General features: G+C 38.7%; 1 protein-coding gene across 31 annotated transcripts in view; it reads right to left on the reverse strand.

Moving 5' to 3' along the window:
* ptprda (protein tyrosine phosphatase receptor type Da) overlaps positions 1-12,791 on the reverse strand; it is a 341,854-nt gene that overhangs the window by 160,107 nt on the left and 168,956 nt on the right. For all 31 annotated transcript variants that reach the window (XM_065249635.2, XM_065249633.2, XM_065249632.2 and 28 more), the window contains exon 6: positions 10,210-10,258. The gene's annotated coding sequence lies outside the window, so the exon portion shown is untranslated. The remainder of the gene's footprint in view (positions 1-10,209; positions 10,259-12,791) is intronic.

The raw sequence follows: 12,791 nt of genomic DNA on the forward strand, positions 1-12,791 counted from the left end.
TCAGCGTCCGGATGTAATGTGGTAAGGCAAGACTGAAGATCTCGCAAGACTTCCCTCGACATTCACCGAGATCCCATCACCTCCCTCAGATTCATCGAGATCAATACTGAATGTATTTTAAGAGTAACAATGGCTGAAAATGAAGAGAAGCAAATTTTTGGGGATTCATTTTTCATGGGTAGGAGTCACATTGTTTGGAGTTGATTTGATGGAGGTTGAGGTCTGTGGATTTGATGAGGACATGTTAATATCTAGCATTGAGAGAAGATAAGATCCTCATTTGACTTAGCGTCAGCGCGAGGGGAGGTCTTATCTCCGTCTGAAGGGAATGACGGGGAGATTAGAGGAAACGGGAGGCTTACACTTCACCATCAGTCCCGAGGCTTTGTGAGGAGGTCAACTTCATTTTGTTCCTCTGATATTAAAAACCTGTCTGAGATAAAGAGTTACTCTTTATTAGCCGCGAGGAAACGATGGTGACTCACTACACTCAAGGAATATTCATTCACGAAGGATGGGTCTCTGGCTTCAAACGGACATTAACAAGCGCACCTTTTCACAACAATATGCAGATGCTCACAGCTCACGAGTTTATATTATGAATTTAAAATGACGCTGGCTGTGAAGTAAAGTAATGAAATGAATGTCAGGAGCTCATATGCTGTGGTAAGAAAAACTTCGGGGGTGCATGCAATATTTTGGTGTTCAGCAATCACCTACAAATAAGACATTGATTATTTCAGTTTAAACATCAGCTGGTATATAGCCAGCAAAACAAACATATGATAATTATGATGATGTTTCACTGAAAGGTATTCTCATAAAGTAAAGTTCTGCTAAAAACCGAAAGCTGAGAAAGGTGTAAATCACACATCATTCATTACAATCACTGCTTCTCTGCTATTAAAGCAATCAAGATCCTATCTTAAACCTCACTAAAATCATGAACAAACTAAAGATTTTCCAGGAGTGTTTTCTGGAGTATTTTGGCCAGCTGTAATTCTCGATTTCCCGTCAGTTTACAACACGTCACGCTACAACATCCATCACACCGCACGCGAGCTGCTTCTGGCACATTCAGGTCAAACGTATGCACAACATCTCATCATTATGGATGAATTGGAGTGTGAAAGCACTGTACAGTTATATCTGAGGTGCTCTGAATTATAACATGATAGCATGGAGTTATGCAGTCGATAATTTACCACATTACATTATTTAAAAAAAATATAAAAGTCGACAGCAAATATTCTGGCAAAGTCTGAGTGTAAAATTAATTGCTATGGAACGTAGGTAGACAGATAGACAGACAGGCAGAAAACAGATAGAATGACAGACAGATAGATACAGACAGAATACAGACAGACATAGAGACAGACAGACCGAATGACAGACATAGAAACAGACAGACATAGAGAAAGAAAGACATAACAACAGACAGAGATACAGACAGACAGACAGACTTTGATTGTCTCATGAATGTCTGTTTCTTCAGTTCACGATTGATCTTGATAGTTGCACACAGGCAGCATCTGATCTCAGGTCATTAACCCAACAAACATTTCATTAAGCAGTCAGACAGAATCAAGTCATTGTTCAGAGACAAACACAAACCCACACACAAGCAATTTGCATTCAGGTCGGTCTGGAGAGAAAAAAAAAGGCTGACAGGGTTTTGTGTAAATGGATGCTGTCAGCTTATCTCACACCACACAAGACATTTTACTATAAACTACACTTGCACACACAAGACTTTTTTATTCTCATATCTGAATGTTTGGGGCTCCTGGGAGAGTCTGGGCCCCACACATCAAAGTCTTCAGATATGACTGCAGTCCAGGTCTACGGGAAGGTTTTTCATTCATTGTCTGCCGGTTGATAATTCAGTGCATTAAGAGTTTGCTTACGTTGTCTAATGGGGCGTACACACCAAACGCAAATTCAATGATATTACATACAAAGTCAATGCGTTGAAGCAAATAGACGCAAACTTGTGCGGGGCGATGTGAATGATGCTAATCAAAAACACACACTTTTCTCCTTAAATACATCTTCACACAAGTTGAAAAATATTCAACTAAAGCGATTAATCTGCATGACTCGAAGATAAATCCTAAGATGTATTGTGAAGTCCAGCAGGACAGAAGCAGGTGCAGGATCTTGACCTGTTTCCAGATGAGGAGAGGATTTTAATGTGCACATGTCTGTCAGCGATCACTCTCTCATTTGTAGTTTTGAGTAGGGCTGCACGATAAATCTAATGTGATTGTCATGCGCATCTCGTCTGTAAAGGCGGTTTCTTGATTAGTTATAAATCGCCATCAGCTGCTTTCAGATGGAGCAGCATTTACTGCACAGAGCCGTAGATCACTGACAATCAGGACAATTTTGCATGAATTATCAACCCAGTCTCACCCCATGTCGTCAATATTTGACGACACTTGACCATTCGTCAATATGTGACGCGGAGGGTATACCTTTCGCGTCATTTTTTGACGAACTGGGGACTTCAATACTATTACGTCCGTTGCATTCTCTTCTCCTATTTTCTTACCAATTTCGCGTCGGTTTAGGGTTAGATTTACATAATGACATCCCTACCCAAACCTAACTCTAACCCCAACGCCAGGTGACAACTGTTTCTAACCCCAACGCCAGGTGACAACTGTTTAATTTCGCGTACACTGTTTAATTTCGCGTACACTGTTTAATTTTGCGTAATCTAACCCTAAACCGACGCGAAATTGGTAAGAAAATAGGAGAAGAGAATGCAACGGACGTAATAGTATTGAAGTCCCCAGTTCGTCAAAAAATGACGCGAAAGGTATACCCTCCGCGTCACATATTGACGAATGGTCAAGTGTCGTCAAATATTGACGACATGGGGTGAGACTGGGTTAGAATTATCATGGATGTACTGCATGTGATATGTATGCGATATGGTCCAGCTTGTCAGTGAACTACGACTTTATGAAGTTAATGCACCTCCATCTAAAAGCAGGTGATGGTGATTTATAACTAATCAAGAAACCGGCTTCACTGACGAGATGCGCATGACAATTATCATGGAGCTGCATAGTTTTGAGTCTTATCTGTCTGTCAACAGATGTGTCAAAGGTCTGGACTGGACTAAACCTCTCTCTTTATGTCTGATTCCTTTAGAGCAGCTGATCAGATACCCTACGCTCAGACCCTGAGATCCGATGAAGTTCAACCTTCACGTGATGTGAAGAACTCATAAACAATCCACATCTTCATACAGTCAATAATACATCAAACACTGCACACGCTGCTCTTAGCTTGATTACTTTAGTGGCTTTCATAAAAAAAACAAAGCAAACATGAATGCATAGTTAAAAATGATCAATATTATGTTTTAAATCTAAAAATCATTGAATGAAAATGTATTATGAAATTCAATTTGAACCCCTTGTGTATGTTTACTCTATTACTCTAAATGAATGAGAAAATATCCTGTAGATGTAAATCTCAATGGTTGTCTTACAGATCAGTGAGGTCTGTTTATTTCAGATGCGTTATTATTATTTTCTTTAGTTTTTGATAACAGCAGCAGCAGCAGTCTGTGCTTTCAGCTGAACAGAACCAAACGGATGTCTTCTGTCATTTTCTTTTTAAAAACATGTGGTTTTACACCTCAGTCACGCAAACAGTAGAGTACAGATGTCTTGAAATATTCTGCTGTATGGTACTTTGAGATTTAAGATACAGGACTGATCTGTCCTGCTGCAGCTAGATATTGAATATTATGATGATTATATCATTTTAAACTTATAAATATTATACATTGCACTCCTCAGTTTGATCTGTAGGGTTTTATGCAGAAGTTATAAATGCTCGCTCTGTTCATCTAATGTTTATCAGTCCTGGCAAATTGATGTCTGAAGCAGAGCTTTATTGTAATTTTTGTCTCTATTGAAACATCATCTAAACAATCCCAGCGGTCCGACAGTCTCGTCCCATAAACATCCAGCTGTCTTTTGTTTTGTACTGATCAGTAAATCTATCTTGGCAAGAATGAAAGTGCTGTAATCTTCCCTGGGGTAACAGCCAATCTCAATCTTGTACATTCATTTCACTTTATTTCACTTACTGAAACTTTTATTTCAGATTTTAAAAGCATGTGGGTAGCCTTATGTAGACATGCTGTCACGAACTGGACACGAACCCAGGCGCAGACAGTTTAACAGAAACTTTTTTTAAAACAAAAACAAGAAAATAAAACCCACAAGTGGGCAAAACCCACTATGCAAACAAAACACTAAACAGACTTGACTTAACACTAAACAGACTTGACAATGAACTACACTTACTTGACTGAATAATAGATTTAACAAGTATTAAAAGACAGGATAAGTGCAAAACGAACGAGCACAGGACAGCAAACACAAGGGCATTAAATAGGGGAGCAAATCAAGAGAGGAACAGGTGACATGAATCAAACAATAATGAGGTGATTAATGAGGAGACGAGCACATGGCCTGGTAAACAAAGCCACATGCTTTGACAAAACATGAGCCGTTTCTCAATACCAAGTACGCCAAACTCAGACTCCTGACGCGAAATGCATTCTGGGAAACTTCGCTGTCATAAGGCCACACAAGTCTCCTCTGATGCATCCTCGATAAAATGGGCGGATCAAGAACACATCCGGGGATTTTATGTGAACTTGGGCTTGATACGAACTTGTTGATTTGTACTTGGTCCGCGACTGATGACATTTCACAAGTCCACAAGAACGCAAGTACAGACAAGAACGCATTTTGAGAAACGGCCATGGTACTGCCAGAACCCTGTCTCAAGAAGCTAGAAACTATGACAAGAAAGAGTCCAGACAGGATCCTGACACATGCTCAGTTGATGAATTATTATTTTTTTTAATTATTAGAGGGGTTATGAATTCAGAAAACACATTTTCATTGATCTTTATACATACTTTAAAAACATCCTTTTAAATCTATCTAAACTGCCTAAAATAACGCTGGGTTTAGACTACACAATATAGTGATGTGATTGTCCCAAAATTCTTGTCTTGTCTTTGAAAAGAAACATACTGCTACTATACACTGCTTCCCGGCTAGGGCTGCACCATATTCATAAACGATAAATTGACAAATAATGGCATATATGATATGCATATAATAATGTTTTAAATGATTGTAAAATCAGTCTGAATAATAATTAAATATATTTAAAACTGAAAATACATACATGTAAAGTTTTTTTTCAAGGAAAATAAAGCATCACTCTCTTTATCTCAGCAGTCTCAGTGCATCAACTATACACAACTTTTTGAAGTATTAAAATCATTTATTATTGCAAACCATTGCATTATGTATACCACATTTATAATATTTTGATAATAATAATATATCTAGCAGCCCTATTACTGACCAATCATCGAATGCGTCTTTAATGATGTGGGTGATGTCGTTGAGAAGGCGGAGCTAGCGACTGACTTCTGAAACATAAACAAGAGTGTAAACAAACAGTGGTTGGTGATGCGCCTCCACTATATTTTATTAATATTTTTCACTCAATCATGGTAGTACATCAAGTAAACATCATAATGAACCTTCCCTTCACTAATACCACCTCTCATTCATTTTGCCAAGTTTGTACGCTGTGTATGAATCTGTCAAGATCCCAAACTCATCATGGAGCGTGAAACAAAGTAAATATTTGGATCTCTCATCACTAACATTATAAGTGGATGACACCTTGATGCAGACGCCAGCTTTAAATCTGAGTTGTAAAGAGTCTTTATGTCTTTATCTGAGGGCAGCAAAGCTTCACTATCCGTCACACCGTCTCTTGATTGTATAGCTGAAAACTCTGAGCTGTTCAATGAGTTTGTCAAGTAGAGACACACAACAATTAAAGTCAATGTTGTGCAGAATAAAGGTTTCTGTGCTGATGAAGATAATTAACTTTAAAGAGACGCCTGTAGACCGCTGGCTTGAGCTTTTAGAGAAAATGAAGAGCTGAATTCAATTAGCAGAGTTTTCTGAATCGTGACTGCGCAGAATGAATTATCGCTGATGATTTTCTGCATATGTTAATTAGACCTTAAAAGTCAATAGAAGAACAACGGTTAGACACACATCTGATACGTGTAAAAGATAATAATACAGAAAGAATTCCTTTTGGTCTGATGAAAAACTGATTTCAATTAGTCTATGAATATATAGATATGTGTTAAGTCTGTTAAGTTAAATGAATCCTGAAAATGGTTATATTTGACCCAATGAGTTAAAACCACCCAGTACAGGCATAGATTTAATTACAACCCAAGGGGCTGGGCTCGTCCCTTTTTGACTCAACACTGGGTTGAAAATAACCTTGCGTTGTTGTTTTTTTCATGTAGGTAGTGCCAAAGTGCATGAAAACTAACCACGGGTAAAGGAGGAATTACAACAGAAACCAATGTTTGGTATTAGATAATGATATCATGATTTAAATCTTTTGAATAACAAATCTGTTATGACCTAAGTAGATGTACTGTACATGTGTCTCATTGACGTGAAACATATTAATGACACTTTTACAATCAGACACCGGTCACTGTTGTTGTATTGATGAGTTTGGAGTGATTACAAAAATGTATCTTGATTTTTAATGTGACACAGTATATTTCAACACATCTGCCTTCATGAACAATACAATTGAGAGTAAATGCACTTTAAATAAAAGTCACATCACAGATCGCAGTAACAGAAGATAATGTATTGAGTAGTTGAAGATTGATTATTGATGCTCGTGTACCATTGATATTTGACTGAATGAGTACAAGCAGCTGGTACCACAGATCTCCAGATTGAGACGGTGAAGGAAATGTTGTCAGTTCAGTGGTTTCTCTGTGATTTTATAATGAAGATTTACCCCAATTTGCACCCAAAGATCCTCTGTCCCTTACTGCCCCTCAATAATCCTCTTGTGTTTTTACTGTAACAATCAACCCTAAGATGAAGATCTGTGGTGTGTCAGATAACTCATGGATCACTTTTCAGTTAACCCTGTAAAGCCCTCAGTTGTAATATTACAACATCAGTTTAAGGTGTAATAAAATATACCTGTACATGTTTTTTTCTCTTTAAAACCACATTTACACAACTAGTAAGTCATATTGTTTAACCATACAATGATTTTAAATTGTAGACTTTGTAAATCGGTGTGTTTTCATGGCCGTGAACTTACACTAACTTACCTTTTTGGTAGCAAAACAATATAATTTTGATTTTAAATGTCTTTGATACTATATTGAGCTTAAATCAAAGTTTTAAGGTTATTAAATAAGTTTTTAGGAAATTAATTATATATTTGACAATAAGAAAATATTTATGTAGCAATATTTGAAACTATCTGTATCTTATTAGTTACTAAATATACTTAGCTGGTCCTATTTTCTTGTTTGGGCTTTGTTTGCATGAGGGCCAGGTATGGGATAGGGGGGGTAAAGGTAATATTAGCATTACACAGTAAATAGAGGACAATAAGCTCCACAGACAGTATTGTGTGATTTCTGTGGAATGATTGAATTCTTTTAAATGTATAAGTGTGATTGAAATTGATTTGCATCAAGATTAATAAGCATGGAAATAATCAGTGTGTTTTTAATTTCAGAATGCTACCAGAAAGGACTATTTTATCTACAATGCGTATGATGTCATTTATATCATCTAAATTTGGGAAAAGTGACTTTGAGACGGGACTCTGATATAACTGATGAGGAGGAATGTGGCGATGCTTCTGAACTGAAAAAGAGAAATAATAAAATCTATGTCTGCCCATATGATGATTATGTGAACATGACGCCAACAAAACCAAGCCATTGAAGAACACACCTTGTCCTATGACAGGTATTACTGTCTGAAAAAGGATTTCCCAAATCTATTCCCTTTTCTTTGGGAACTTTGGTTGTTCCTTATAAAGTTATTGGCTTTCCTGCTGTTAAATGAGCTGTAAAAGACACATTTTGAAAACTAATAATCAGGTTATCTTCAGAGAGTAAGATGCTTTGGTTACCTCAGTTTTTGAAAGGAAAAGTTTTCACTAAGTTAACTAACCCGGTTAAGTCAGGAACACCACAGAAGGTTTGATGACATTGTGTGAAATGTGTCTCTATCTTGTAATCAACCAATCAAGGGTCAATGTTGTCAACAACCTAATGCTACATGGACCCCATGAAAAATGTATCCAGTGGCTTTTGTTAACTGTTAGCTAACTAGAAAAAGCTACAATAGTGTGGATTACAGCAGGAACTTTTCTTTGGGATTAAAGTTTTTCTGGGTGGAGCTGATAAATAATTCTGAAAAACAAGCGTATTATCTCATGCAAGTAAATTGATCTTGTTTACCAGTAAAAACATGCACACATCTTACTGTTGTTTCTACAATGGAGTTCTCTGTCAGGTTATCAGCTCTGTTTGATTGCATTTAGATATCTGCTGATTACATTTACAATTTAAAACCAGCCACTGCTACAAATAAACAAATACACACACACGTACACACTGTTTAGGTTATAAATTTGTGTATGTGCTGATTTAAGTGTGTGTGTGTGTTGAGCTGAAAGTGAGATAGACAGTGTAAGCGCTGCAGTTTTATTGGAGAGACAGACAGATAACCCATCAGTCTCGCCTGTTTGAACCCTGAGCAAATTGAAGGGTGTAAATCGTTGCTGAAGGTCATTTCACTGAGACGTCTCCAGAATTAACCTCATCCACACATCCTTCAATACACAACAACACAACACAGCTGCTGACCCACCAGATTTTCACTGATGTTATGCTGTGGTGCTCCTGAAGTCTTCTGACTGCATCTTACTACTGTACATTACTTTGTGGTTGCTAGGGTGTTGCCAAACGGTTGTCAGGGTGATCAGGATGAGATGTCCTTCTGCTACTGATAAGAAATTGCTTGCAGAAAGTTTTATGACTATATATACATATATATACAGCATATATGACTATAAATGAGATGAGATTCATAATGCATGTGTCGTTTCAAAGACTTCCAATGCTTTTACTCTGGATATTCAGGATTAATATCATATTATTATATCTTGCTCACTGAAGCTAAACAGGGCTGAGCCTGGTCAGTACTTGGATGGGAGACCACCTGGGAAAACCAGGTTGCTGCTGGTAGAGGTGTTAGTGAGACCAGCAGGGGGTGCTCACCCTGTGGTCTGTGTGGGTCCTAACACCCCAGTATAGTGACGGGGACACTATACTGTCAAAAAGCACTGTCCTTCGGATGAGACGTTAAACCGAGGTCCTGACTCTCTGTGGTCATTAAAAATCCCAGGATGTCCTTCGAAAAAGAGTAGGGGTGTGCCCCGGCATCCTGGCCAAACTTGCCCATTGGCCTACTAATCATCCCTCATACTAATTGTCTATATCACTCGGTCTCCTCTCCACTAATAAGCTGGTGTGTGGTGGGCGTTCTGGCGCAATATGGCTGCCGTCGCATCATCCAGGTGGATGCTGCACATTGGTGGTGGTTGAGGAGATTCCCCCGTTCATATGTAAAGCGCTTTGAGTACTGAGAAAAGCGCTATATAAATGTAAGGTATAATAATCAATTTGAAGACCTCTACTAAATGTTTCAATAGTGCTGGACCAGGATTTAAAAGAGAAGATTCAAATGAATGATTGGGACTCAGTGCTGGATGTTAGGGTCATGAATAGGAGGTTATGTTAGGGTTTGTGTTAGGTTAAGATGCATGTCTTAAAATAATGTTTTTCAGTTTTTCCTCTGTTAATCTCAGACATTATGGCAAATGAATGCGTATGATCGTTCATCAGTAAAATCTCTATAACATCTGCAAGATGTCAAGAGAGAAAGCGAGAAACGACAGCACATTATCCAGACAAATATAACAGTCAAGTGTGTTTCACAGATCAATGTTGATGATTTTTGTGTCTCTCGGTGGGGTTTCGCACACTTCTGAAACATCGTAAAATACTACACACATGTATCACAACAACAATACACGCAGACTTTAACAAATCCCAAACGTGTGAATAAAGCAAATCATGGAGTGTAAAGGCCACTCGACTCCACCAGATCTGTGTTCACTCAGCATAAATCGAATGCATATAAACAACAGCTAGACTGAAACCTGACGCTACACCAACCCTTCATCTACAGATCAGATGAAACTTCACAGATGATGAGATTTCAATCTTACTTTGAGGTTGCAGGTATGATCTCTAGTGAAACATTTCCCCTCCTGAGACCTGAGAGCATAGAAACACAAACAAGAAGACACTCAATATACAGAGAAATATTATAAAGCATGCAAACTTATCATTAATATTTTAAAATTATTACTTGTGTGTCATGAGTTTTGTTTGTGACATTTCTTATGGAGTCTATTAACATTTCAGGTGAAGAAATTGAAAAGAAATGTTAACTTGTTACTGATATAACACTAAAACCATATGAATAAACAAATATGTCAAAACATCATTTACTCTTAATAAAATGTCTTTAATCTGTATCTTGTACAAAATAAAAATGTTGTGAATATGTGTGATGTGCTGATTTCCATTTCATTTCTAATCAGCGGTGTAGAAGAGAGACGTTGACATTTTCAGATAATTGTGCTATAACATTGTTTTTTCTTCATTAGAAAGAATGATTATATGCTTCACAAGAGAAAAACTGTGACCATCAAACCTCAAAATCTGTACATTTAGGATTAATAGAGACACATTGTTCTCTGGATAGAAATGACACACTCAAATCTTTATACAACTGAACATGTGTGTCTCTCTCTCTCTCTCTCTCTCTCTCTCTCTCTCTCTCTCTCTCTCTCTCCCTTTGTGTGTGTGTGTTTGTTTGCTTTGTTTTAAAATAAAATTCGAACAAAATATTCTGTATGAAACATGTCTGGGGATTTCCTTTCTGAATGTCATACAGAAAAAAGTTTGATGCTTTGGAGTGGCTTGGAGAACACAACCAACCAAAACACCAAGAAAATTGTATAGCAACGCCCTAGCAACCACCCATATCACCTTACATCCACCCAAAATGCCCCAAATGACCCACAACACCCTAACAACCACTGATAATGCCCTAACAACTACTCATTACACCATAACAACTATCCACAATGCCCTGAAAAACACACACATCACTCCATAACTTCCACCTGAAATGCCCCAACAACCACTGACAACGCCCTAACAACAACCCACAGTGCCATAACAACTACAAAAAAACACTGTCAACAACCAACAATGCCATTATAACTAGTGTTGGGCGATATGCCCCATTTTGAGATCGTCCTATAGTATCGGGGGGTGGGACAGTAGTTTACTCATTGATTAAGTCACTTGATTGGTGGACAAAAAAAGAATCAAGGGCAACACTACCATGACCGACACCTTCTTAAAACTGATTCCATTAATCCGAGCGCGTCATTACGCTCTAAAATGTACACACTCGCTGGTTTTAAACCCCTGCGCTCCTATCAACCTCTCTAGTGCAAGGAGATGGCAGAGCCACGCATATTACAAGCTTATTTAAAGAGTCACATTACAAAGGGGGAGTCCATCTCGCACACATTTGGGTCTGAGCAAGAGTCCAAGACGCCAAAGTGCATTTAGTCCAGGTGGGTGCAAGAAGGAATCTGCATGCGTTAAAATCTCTCTCGTGCAAAGTGAGACCACCAAACCCTCTCATGCGAGGAAAAGCACGCAATGCACATGTTAATATGAAACTATGATGATAAGAATAATAACCATCACCAGCTATTGTCATAAAAGCCCGCTATTAGAGGTCGTTGATACACGATACTATCGCAACAACTTACTTACAACCACACAAAACCACTTAATAACAACCCACAACACGCTTACCAACAGAAACACTCTAACAACCACTAATAATGCCCCAACAATCACCCGAAATGCCCTAAGAACCACACAAAACAACCACACACAATGCACTAACATCCACCCCTAAAGGCCCAACAACCACACCCAAAACGGCTTAACAATAACCTGAAACATCTACGCAGTATAGTGACGGTGATTTTAACATTGGTGAACATGGTTTCCACGTGCTGCTGGTTGTGTAGTTCTGGTTGTGTACCGGGGCCCTGCCGCCTAACTTTAAACGCTGCGTTTGCTCTTAGCAGCAGGATCTTGTTCAGAATATAATTATTTTGCTCGCTTTGGGTTCTTGTGCCTGACAGACGTTTATCTGCAAATGCGAAACATTTGACTTTCTCTCTTATTTTGGCTTTAATTTGCATCTCTCCGCATTGAAATTAACCCCTCTCCATTCTCCATCGCTGTCAAGAGCGGGTCGCCACGGAAACGGTTACCGAGGCAACAGTGGGAGGTGGTGACCGGAGAGCCTCCTCCTCTGAGCTCTCAACGAGGGGCTCTTTCAAACTCATTACAAAAATGGGCTCAGCCATGTTGAATTAGCACTAATTAGGATAATTACACTGACTCTCTCTCTCTCTCGCTCGCTCCCTCGCTACAGAAAATGGCTTCTGTGGAAAGTGTATGAATAAATGAAACAGAAAGTCATGCTGGTACTGCGGCGGTTGACAATCACAATGCATTGTGGCCAATGGCACAGCACCTGACTGACTAACTGCGAAACTCAAGTTGTGCGTTCGCGTCTTCCGGACGTAACGAATCGGGCGTCTTATAAAGCGTTCTGCTCTAATGAGAAACTCCTGCGACGGTTCCAATAAACAAATCAAAAGCCACAGAACCACGCAGCCAGATGAAGCTGGAGCAGATCCAGAGA

The sequence above is a fragment of the Paramisgurnus dabryanus genome, chromosome 2 (assembly GCF_030506205.2).
Source record: "Paramisgurnus dabryanus chromosome 2, PD_genome_1.1, whole genome shotgun sequence".
In the NCBI taxonomy this organism is placed as follows: domain Eukaryota; kingdom Metazoa; phylum Chordata; class Actinopteri; order Cypriniformes; family Cobitidae; genus Paramisgurnus; species Paramisgurnus dabryanus.